This window comes from Emydura macquarii, unplaced genomic scaffold (genome assembly GCF_026122565.2).
Source record: "Emydura macquarii macquarii isolate MOO-44397 ecotype Brisbane River unplaced genomic scaffold, CSIRO-AGI_Emac_v2 contig_1851, whole genome shotgun sequence".
Taxonomy (NCBI): domain Eukaryota; kingdom Metazoa; phylum Chordata; order Testudines; family Chelidae; genus Emydura; species Emydura macquarii.
In genome coordinates this window covers 13299-25055 of record NW_027131988.1, presented here as the reverse complement: position 1 = coordinate 25055, position 11757 = coordinate 13299, and positions in this window count along the sequence as shown.

The window sequence follows — 11757 nt, the reverse complement described above, 5'->3', positions numbered from 1 at the left end:
GAACGTTAGGAGCCCCCGGTGGAACGCTGCGACAGTCTAGCGGTGGTGTGTGTGTGTGTGTGGGGGGGGGGATGGAATCGTGCACGGGGTGACGCGAGCAGTGGGGAGGGAGGGACCCACACGAGACTGAGGGCTCAGGAACCTGCCCTCCCTTCCCCCCGCCACCGGTCTGAACGGAGAGACCAGGGCTCCTGCGCGATCACTCAAGCGGGCTGGCGGATTCCTACCCCCCCCTCCCCCAAATGCCTGACTGGGCTGTGCCTCCCCCACCGATGCACCTCCTAGCACCCTGTACCCCATGCACCTGGCAGAGTTGCTCTTCTCTGCTACTCTCCCGGCCAAGGCTGCCTCTAAAGTCTGAGCAGGGGCAGGTCTAGGTTGGACATTAGGAAAAAGTTTGTCCCTAGGCGGGTGGTGAAGCACTGGGATGGGTTCCCTAGGGAGGTGGTGGAATCTCCTTCTTTAACGGTTTTTAAGCAGCAGCTTGACAAGCCCTGGCTGGGATGGTTTAGCTGAGGTTGGTCCTGCTCTGAGCAGGGGGTTGGACTAGATACCCCCTGAGGTCCCTTCCAACTCTAATATTCTATGATTCTATGGCACTAGGGGGCGCTGTATTGCAGGGAGAGGGGTGGGGGTGCCCTCCAATGCCAGTCAGGCCTGGCACCCATGCCACATTTTGGGATGAGATAAGATCTGGGATGCCTTTTACTTTTAGCTCCACCATGAATCCCTCCTACTTCTCTAAACCCTCCTGGATCCAGCTGGCTTCACTGTTTCTGTTCTAAACTGCTGTGTCTCTTTCACTTGCTGTGTTAGTCATCTGTACCAATGGCCATCACAGACTCACCCAGAAGAGCTCCTGGACCTGGCTGTATTTCCAAGCTAACAACCCAGGTCGAATGGCTTGCTTCTTCCAGCCAGGCCGTAATTCCAAAACAGCTCTCAACAGAGTCTCATTCCCATCCTGCTGCTTTTCAGATCCCTTTGGATACAAAGATGATCTAACAACTTACACCGCTGCAAAACCACTACGTAACAAGAACCAGTGACTGGACATTAAAACCAGACAAATTCCAAGCAGAAGTGAGGCACCAGTTTTTCTCCATGAGGGTGATTAACCATTGAAACAAACTCCTCAAGGAAGTGTTGGTTACTCCTCACGATGGCCTACCGCCCTTTGAGCACTTTAGTCAAATGCAAGTTACTTGCTCAATCCAGGGGAACCTGGACGAAATTCACAGGAGGTCAGACTAAGTGCCCAATGCTCCCTTCTGCCGTTGGACACTCTGAAGTCTGTAGGAGAGTAAAGAGTTAAAAGCTGGATAAGTGGTCAGACCTAACCTACAAGGAACAGGGTCAAGGCAAGGGCAAACCTTGTTTCTGTTAATTGGTGTGAATTCTAGTTAGAGTTTGTTCTCTCTCTTCTCCTCCCTTCCTGGACATCTGCGCAGGGGATGAGTCTATCACCACTCCTACGCAAGGCCTTGGTAGGAAGAAAGCGTTATCTTCCTTCTCTCCCTGGCATGCCTTTACTTCAAAGAATGTTAGTGTAAAATTTCTAAGTTTTAGGGTGATGTGCCTGACCTCTATATGGTAATCCTGTAAATAACAAACGGGCAGGTATAATTATATTCATTAGGTAGTTGTTAATATTCATTTTATAGGTGTTAATGTAACGAAATAAGGGTCTTTGGGGAGTTGCTGAAAATGTATACATTTACAGACTGGTATGGAATAAAGAATTGTAAAGTAACCCCTCGTTGCTCAGTTGCAGCATTGAGGTGGAACAAGCAGGCAATAAAGGGTTCGGTCTCCCCAATCCACCCCGGGAAAACCTGTTTGGTTATTTCTAACAAAGTCAAATTGCTTTTGAAAATGCAGGTGATTTACAACTTTCATGGCTGCATCACCAAAACATTTATTGAATTTATCTTGTCCTCTGTGAGGTGGGAAAATACTATCCCACTTTTATATTTGGGGAAACTGAGGAACAAAGAAATGCTGTGTTTTGCCAGGCTTACACAGGGAGATTGTAGTAGAGCCTAGACTTAAACCCACAGCTCCTGGGTCCCAGTCCTGCCACCAGGCCAGCCTTCCCCAGTGACCCCTTGTGATTGCTGATTGAAGAGGCCTGAAACTGCTGTCATGTCTTAGGTCAGGCATGAGGCAATTACAGAGGAAGGTTGACTTGTGACTGGTACTTAGGCATGTGCGGTTTGATTCCCAGCTCTGCTAGAAACCTTGGCAACTCATATCATTTGTCTGTGTCTTAGTTTCCCCATCTGTAAAATGGGGAGAATAATACATTGCCTTTGGCTAGATAGATTATAAACTCTGGGGAGATTGTCTCTTGCTGCATCCGTGCAGCACCTGGCACAATAGGATCCTGACCTCAGCTGGGGTTTCCAGCAATATATAAACAGTAACAGTTTTGGCCATGCTGGCCCTGTGTTAAGAATTCTGTCCTGGGCTCTTAACCCCAACACTTCTCATCAACTAGTATATTTTGCTTTTTGCAATATGTGATACTGATGCTTTCCAGAGCCACTAAATTTGCTCATTTAAAAGAAAACTGAAGAAATAAAATCTCTCTGTGGAGCAATTGTTTCCTGTTCGCCCAGGGTGATAAAAAGGGCTGTTTATACCTGACGTGCTGTGGTTCGGTAAGCATTACGCTAAATGTGCTTTTCAACAACTCTGCCGAGCCCAGGAGGAGGGGAGGAGGAAGGGAGAGGTTAAGTCACTGGAGCTCTTCACGTCAGACTGGGATGATGATCATTACGGCCCTTTGAACTGAGGAGTTAGTGGCACAGGTCCCCCTGCAGAGGGCACTCTGGGAATCGGCATGGATTGGGGTGTATCCCCATCGAGCTACAGGAGTTAACTGCAGAACAGTGGGCTGGTCTAGCACCGTCCTGCTTTCTAGTCCATCAGATCAGACCTCTGGGCCCGTCCAGCCCACTTCCTGCCTCCCTCTTCTCACCACCCTGGATCAGAACAATGAGCCAATCTAACCCATATCCTACCTCCCTGCTCCATCAGATCAGGCAAATGGGCCTATCTGCCCTGCCAGCCTGGATCAGACAAACAGTTCGGCTTGTACGCTACCCTTCTGTGCTGGGGATCCACGTTTAAGGGGAGCACTGGGGGCACCCACAGACTCGCCACTCCATCGCAGTCATGCCATTGTGACCACTAGAGCTCCCTCTGTTGCCAGGGCCAAGAATAAAACCCAGGAGTCCTGATTCCCAGTTCCTCACCCCCTATCACTGTCCACGAGACTAGACGCTAACCTCATGCTACAACTTGAGATAGAAACCCAGAAGTCCCAGGCCCCCTCTGCTCTAACCACTAGACCCTTGTACTCCCAAGAGTCCTGATCATAGGTTAGTGCCCCGTTGCACTAGGCACTGCACAAACATCAGAAAGGCAATCCCTGCCCCAAAAGCTTCCAATCCAAGACAACTGCTGGTTACAGATGGGAGCAATGAGACAGGCATGGTAGATGGGAGCAGTGGTTTCAGCTGCCCAAGCATTGGTGAGGTTTTTATAGGTGTCGTGGAAAAGGAGAATTGTTTGACAGTGTGGGTGGATCCTGGTGTGGCCCCTCCCCGTGCCATGGAGATGTTAAGCCATCTGCTCTCCTCCAGTCCTGGCATTAGAGGTTTTTTGTTAATCTGTCTAAATCCCTGTTTTATTTGCTGTTTTGTGCTTGCTTTTGGGTTTGTGGTGTTAGCAAAGGGTGGAATTGCTTCCTTCCTGAGCCTGTCTGACTGGCTTCTGAGCACTGGTGACACAACAGCCTTGGAAGGAAGCCAACGGCTTCTAAAGTACACCCTGACGCAGTGACGGGGATAGAACACAGGAATTGTGGGTCTCAGTAACCGCTTCTTGCTGCACTAACCGACCAGACTCTGCTTCCCTCCCAGACCTAGGAAGAGAACCCAGGAGTCCTTATTCTCAACCGCCCCCTCTCCCAATCTCATAGCTGGGCTTGAGCCCAGGGGTCCTGACCTGCAGCCTCCCCCCCACTCTAACCACTAGTCCCCACTCTCCTTCCATAATGGGGCCTGACTTCCAATCCTCTTGCTATTGTGGTTGAAAGAAAAATATTGTTTTGAATAAAATCTAGCTTTTTCTACATTTTGCCACAAGGTGGCGAGACAGCCGAATGTAAAAACAAACAGCGCCCAAGTGAGGACTGGCATGGCACCGGGACAGAGAGGGGGTGCTCCTAGAGAGAGCTGTTTTGGGGACTCGAGTGGGAGTCAGAGGGGATCGATGTTCCATTGTCACCCGGAAAGCAAGGCTGGCCTGTGGTTAAATTAGGACTCAGAAGAGCTGGGTTCAATTCATGGCTCTGTCACAGAATCCGTTGCCCTCAGCGAGCCACTGCATTGCTCTGTGCCTCAGTTTCCCATCTTTAACATGGGATGCAGATTGTCTGTCACTGTGTGTGCAGCACCCAGCACAATGGGGGCTGGATCCTAGCTGGGGCAGGGATTGTCTCTTGCTCTGTGTTTGTGCAGTGCCTGGCACAATTGGACCTTGGTCTCTGTTTAATACAAAAATAATCCTCTTTTTTTCTCCCAGTAGGAGCAGAGAGCCAGGAAGCTCTTGGAATTATTGTCTTGGCTCAAAAAGATAGAAAAAATGATGCATAATAGGAAAAATGGAACAGGAACTGTAGAGGACAGAATAAAAATTCACAGTAAATTGAAAGGTTTAATGAGAACTTACTTGACTGCGTACCATGTGGAGCCTTTAAAAAGCCCCAGTTCCCTGTACTGTGTTCACATTAAAAACCTCAGGGCATTTCTGTCAGCATTGGGGTAAGCGTTGCTCTGCCGCTGTTACACAGCATCCATGTCCCACCCCAGAGGCAGCTGCATTCCTATGCTGGGTGATTGAGCCCTGGGTGCAACTGATGTGCAGCTGTTAAACACCAGTTGTGCCCCACCTGAACGGTGGCTGTATTTCTGCACTGGCTGGATCATCAGCAGTTCAACTGTGCAGCTGTTCTGGTCCGAGATGGCTGCGGGCGTGGTGCAATCACTATCTGTACGTGCTTTTGTAAAACACTTGCACGGCTCCGTGGAAGAAAACAAACTGGCAGCTGATGTCTGGGCCTCTCTGCGTGCCCAGGGCACTGGACTCTGAGTCCTAAACTTGCTAGTGAAGGCCTGCAGGCAAAACAGATCTGACGTGTCCCACCCAGCAGAGGGCACTGGTGCGCACTCGCACCCGCAAACACACACACGCTGCTGCTGCTAAATGGAGCCAAGGATCCGTGTGTAGCCCCACGTGGCGTCACACCGCCTCGCACAGAGAGCCACGGGTCTGTGTATTACACTTTGGCACCAGCCGCAGAACTTGTCGCTCCCATGCAGGCTGATGAAGTGAATTGCAATGGACATAGTTCGTCCAGCAGAGGGCAGTGCTCCATCAAGAGAGCAGGGCTCATCCCCTCCAGCAGGGAGAGGAGCGCGCACACACAGACAGCCCACTCCCGGCAGGGAGGCGGACGCAGATTTTCCATCCAGCAGAGAGCAGTGCTTGCAGGTGCACAGCTCTGTAGCAGTGCTTGCAGGTCACTTTCCTCTCTGAGGAGTGCAGTCGCCACTTCTCACAGAAGGAAAATTCTAAGCAGCAGCCAGTTCTCCCAGCAATCACTTCCAGAAACCCTTCCACAGCCCTCCTAAAACCAGTCTTCGTTTGCCTCTTGAACCGGATCCGTCTTGCTTTGAGAAGGTGGGTGAGGTAGTCTCTTTTACTGGACCAGCTTCTGTTGGCGAGAGAAAGAAGCTTCCGAGTTTACACAGAGCTCTTCTTTGGGTTATTTTACTTCTGTGTTTGGCGGCGTGACCAGTGCTGAAATTGATCAATTGGAGAGGCTCAGAGAAGAGCCACAAGAATGATTAAAAGATCAGAAAACCTGCCTTCTGGTGACAGACTTCAGAAGCTCAATCTTTGTTATTTAGCTTAACAAAGAGCTGGTGAAGGGGTGACTTGATCCTAGTCTATAAGTATCTACATGGCGGACAAATATTTAATAATGGGCTCTTCGACCTAGCACAGACAGGTCTAACAAGAGCCAATAGCTGTAAGTTGAAGCTAAACAAATTGAGCCTGGAAATAAAGTGTAAATGTTTAACCATGAGAGTAATGAACCATTAGAAGAATTTACCAAGGATTGTGGAACCATTTACCAACACTGGCAATTTTTAAATCAAGATTGGTTGTTTTTCTAAAAGATCTGCTCTAGGAATTATTTGGGGGAAGTTCTCTAGCAGCGCAGGTCAGTGCAGATGATCACAATGGTCCCTTCTGACCTTAAGGGGCTATGAATTGATCTAAACTAAGCTGTAGGAAACAGACTCTCAGTGCCATGCTTAATGTTGCCTCTAAAGGGCTGGTGGAATTGGTGGCTGTGACCCAGAAACTTCTTTGTGCCAATTGGCAGAAGGCACAACGGTGGGGGTGGACACAGAGTTTTTCAGGACTCCCCTGATTCAAGTATACGCACGATAATTCACCAGAAGATGTAAAGTCTCTGCTGAGAGCCAGTAGTCATGAGAGCCCGCTGGTCATCATTATTGTGAAATGGATGTATGGATCATATTTAAGAAGGTATGTATTTATACTGGAAATTATGTCTTAAAGCTTTTAAGTTAAAGGCAGGTCACCAGAGGGTGTCTTGCCTCAGACAGGCTCTGTTCAGGCAGGGGGGAGCAGATGCTTATCTCTCTATCAGGTCATTGTGTATTGTGTGTCTCTGAATGTAAGTTTATTTTCCTACAGAGCCACCTGCCAATCAAGACTGTGAAATCTACAAGAAGGAGCACAGAGTAGAAGGATGTCTGGTTTACCAACAAAGATCAAAGGACTGTTTTGAAATATCTGGGGTTGCAGAGACAGGCTGGATCCTTCTCCTAAGAAGCAAGCTGTCTGTGTGTTTGCCTCATGAGCAGAGGATCACAGCCAAGCTGGCTTGAAATCGCAGTGAAGATCTTTGGGGAGCAACCCTTAGCTAGACATAAAGTATTTTGTTAATTGCCTAGGCTCTAGAATACATTATGATTTTATTTCACATGTAACCTTTTGTTTCCAGTTATTCCTACTTGCTATTATTTGGAATCTCTACTCTTTGTGAAATAAACTTTTGCTTGCTTTCCCCATAAGCAGCTCTAAGGCTGTGTGTTAAGGATAGCCATGATCTGAGATGCAACTGGTAAACTGGGGGGCTACTGGTGAAAGAAAACATGGTGAGTGTTCAGTACGCCCAGGGGTCAATGCTCCGGCAAGATGTTTGGCAGGCTTGGGAATTGGAGTGTGCCTATCGCTAATCTGCAAGACAGTGGGACCTGGCCAGGCTGAGAGGACTGCTTGTGTTGCCTGTGGCTGGTGGCATAGGGGAGCTGACCCATGGTTAGCACATTAAGGGCAGGGGGTAGTGGGGTGCCCCACAACCCTGGGGACCCCTGGGAAGTGGGGCTGTGGAGAGGCAGAGTTTAGGAATTATTTGGCGTATTCATCCTCTCCCCCTTTCTGACTCAGAGCCCAGTCCCCATACACACACCCATGATTTGGGATTTGAAGGGGCAGAGAGGGGCTGGACCTGCCAGTTGGAAAGTAGGAATAGGGCTGGGTTAGAACTGGAAAATGGGGTTAAATTTTGAGGTTTTGACAAAAAAAAAATAATATATTTCCATTCTGAAATGGTGCCTCATGCTCCCGTTCTCCTATGTGGATCAGGCTTCTTGGTTGGACATCTCCCACGATACACCGCCATCTCCTCGCTTAGCAAGGGGAGGCCGTGCATCGTGGCATTTGTATGACCATAGTGTATCATGGGAGTCTGACTGGGAGCCTGGCCCATAGAGAAGAATGAGAGCATGAGACACCCAAACTACACCTCCCATGCGGCACCCTGGTGGCATTTGAGAACGGAAATATTTCGGTTTTGGGACATTCCTCTTTTGATGTTAAATTTTTGACCAGCCTTCATCTAGATGCTGCAGCTTCAGTCACCTGAGCCTATTTTAATCCCTGACCTTGTTGCTGAAGGTGCCAGTGAGAAGGGCAGCTGCATTGTGTTGTCACCTGTCCTACTGGTAACAGGACTGAGCCTCCAACAATTCATCTCTGACTTTCCATGGTGAGAGCTGGGTGCGGTGTGGAAGCGGATCTATGTTTCTGTCCCCTGAGCCCATCTGGTCTTGACAGAAACAGTTTCTAAAATCAAAGATGCATCCAAGTCGATTCCATTTGACTAACCTTTGCCCCAGGACGCTCTCTCCACGTACAGGCTCCCTCTTCAGCAGATAGGCTGATTTTTATTAAACTTTCAACGCATGCTGTAACATACAGATCCTATCTAGACAACAAACCTCTGGATCAGCATTGAGGGTATGTCTTTGTTGCAAAAATAGCAGTGTAGACGTTCCAGCCCGGGATGAAACCCAGGAAGAGGGGAGAATCTCAGAGCCTGGGCTCCATCCTAAGTGCAAACGTCTACACTGCTATTTTTAGCCCAGCGGCATGAGCCCCGTGAGCCAAAATCAGTTGACCTGGGCTCCGAGACTCACTGCCGTGAGGTTGTTTTTTGCAGTGTAGATATTTGGTGATCAGCACTGGGATTCAAAAACATCTGGAGCATCAGTGTGTTAGGGTCAGCGCTGGAGTTCATAAACATCTGGAGCATTATTGAGTGTTCACATGGGTTGTGTGGAGGGTTCAGAAACATCTGGAGTATTAGGATGGGCAGTATTAAGGTCCATAAACATCTGGAGCATGAAGATGAGTAGAGCTAGAGTTCAGAAACATCTCGAACATTATTGAGTGTTCACATAGCTTTTAAGGATTCATAAACATCTGGAGTATTAAGATGGGCAGCGTTTGGGTTCATTAGCATCTGGAGCATTACTGAATGTTTAAATGGGGTATGGTTGGAGTAATGAACCTAGGGTTTCCCGGCTGTGGTGGTGCAGGATTGGAGATTGCCACAGGGGCAGGTTGAATATTCCTGAGGCTTTTGCCATCCTGCAGGAGGAAGGTGGGTTCTCTGGGAACGGCGGAGGCACTCACACGTGGCAGGCTGGTGATCACCACAACGTCTGTCCGCATCGGGGGAGTGGCTGCTTGCGCCGGTGGCCCCTGGGACGCCTGGCTGGCATAGCTGAGGGCCAGCTGCTCCAGACGTCTTTTCTTGAAGAAGGCCTGCGTGGTGGCATGCAGCGGCTGCAGAATTCGAGGCACGGGCTTGCCTGGGTGCAGGAAGAAGTCAAAGCCAGAGCAGTCCGTGGGGTCGTAGGATGGCTGCAGGGACGCCTCCCCTTCAGCTGGCCAGGCGAATGGGAATGGGAGGGTGAAGTCCTCTGTCAGTACCCGAATGGCAAAGTCATCGTCCTTGCCAAACTCCTTGTAGGCCCTCTGGATGCTGTGGAAATGCTCCTCCCACTTCTTGGTGTCTCCTTCGTAGATATCCGGGAAGGACCCTGGCAGAGTCTGGACAAGCACCGAGGGCGAGGAGGCTGTGGCGTCTGTCAGACTGTAGACGAGCCCTGGGTTGTTGCTCGGCAGAGCTGGCTGGTTGAAGATGAGCGGTGGGGGGAGCAGGAATTCTTGCTGGCCACGCTCTCCTCTTCCTCCCCTGGTCTTGGAGATGATGGCTGCAGTGGGATAGGGCCCACCCTGCTGCAGTGGGGCAGGAGCAGCTGGGTTCCCTCCATTGCCTGCATGTGTGCAACCAAAACAACAGGGTGAGAGTCCCAGGGAGGGGAACTAGGGAGCAGGCAGTTTTGAATGGAGGGGAGCCCAACATGGGAGCAGCAAAGGGACTGGAGGGGAAGGGAAAAGGGAGGGCTAGTGATGGGCAGGGAGAGTCGGGAGACAAAGAAGGTCATGGCAGATTTGAACATGGCATGGTCCATCTCTGTTGTGAGAGAGGGACAGACATCTGGCCTGTTTATCCTACCCTGCCCTCTTCTTAGCCAGCTCCAGCAACAACTGGGTCCCTCCCACACGCCATCCCCCATATTTTCATTCAGTACCTTGGCTCTGAGGTGAGTAACTGGACTGGCATGTGGCAGAGGAAGCCATTGCCCATAGGGCACAGCAGAACCTCCAGGCTCTTGTTTACTGCGGTCACCTGGGAAACTATAGGGGCTCTGTGACGACATCACACAGGAAGATGAGAGGGGAGGTTATGTCTTAAGATAACACAGAACCGGGGAAGGGTTGCTGCGCTACTATAATGTATAACTTGATTACACACCCCTCTTGCTTGCACCTCAGTGGAGCTCTTTGCTAAGCATAGACTTTTCAGAAAGCATTACACAAGTCAAACCTCGGGGCTGTAGTATGTAAAACCCTGAAGATAGGTGTTAATAGTTCCCAGGAAGCTTCAGAGAGAGAGAGAGTCCCATACAAGGTCTTCTAAATCAATATTCAACACATGCAGACACACTGCAAATAGTATTTGGGAATACTTCTGAATACTTTTTAAACACAAGCTATTTGGTAGTAAATCTAGTCCTTATACAAACTTCCCACTCTGGTGTTGTTGCATATATATTTAAATACAAGCTTTCAATAGAACATTTACACTTCAGCACACACATATAAAACATATTCCTCTCTGACCTTCTTTCAGAGATGAGCTCTCAGCCTCCACAATAAGTAGCATGTGACACCTGGATTCTTCATCGCTTGAAAGAATGGCAACATCTTGATTCTTTTCCAAACGTTTCAGAGCTTTGTCAGCAAACCAAAGTCTAGGGATCCTTAATCTAACAGCATTCCAGTCCTTGGATTAATAACAGAGTCAAATGTGACTACAGTAAATCCTCAGACACGAACACCTCGGGAATGGAGATTGTTCATAACGCTGAACAAAACACGATGGTGCAGTACCCTGCAGGCAGTGTCTTCCAGCTGTGGCTGGCAGAGATCTCTGCAAAGGTGGCACCTGGCAGCACTGCTGGTTTGCAAACAGCTCCCTGCCCTATTCCTGTTTCTTGCCTTTGGGCTAAACTGGGGGGGGTCTGCCCCGCACCCTTGGCACTACAAGCCCCAACTCTCAGCTGCCTCTCCCTAGGGCTCAGCTTGCTCAGTGCGCTGCTTGCCACACTCCAGAGGCAGCACGTGGCAGGGAGTTGATGCCAGGCGGCTGCCAGTGCCCCTCCCTCCCCTGCCCCTTGCACCGCCAGAGGTGCTGGCAGGATCCAGGAGTGCAGCCACAGGCAAACCTTGGGCTGCATCGGTGCACAGACTGTGGCCCTGTAAAACTCCTCCAGAGTGCAGCATGCAGGCAACAGCTCAGACTCTGACTCCCATGCCAGCTCCAGGCCAGGCTCTGGCTGCAACCTTCAGTTCCTTGCAGTAGCAGCGGCTCGCTGCGGCAGCTTTCTTTCCCAGGCTCGGAGGGGTGTGTGTGTGTGAAAACAGCTTCTCGCCTCCCAGTGGGGTGAGGTGGGAGGGGGTCAAACAGTGCCATTGGCTTACAGGAAACAGTGCAGACCCTGGGCTGTTTCTGTTCTGCACGCCAACCTTTAAGATGCAATATAGGCACAGTATAGTATTTGCTTTCTTTTTTTTCCTCCCTCCACTGCTGCCTGATTGCTTACTTACACTTTCACATGGTGTTGGGATGACTGATCAGTTCATAACTCTGGTGTTCATATCTTTGAGGTTCTACCGTAGCTGGCTTCTAACTCTCCATGTTCTGTGAGATCCAATAGGTAACTCTGCAGTGCC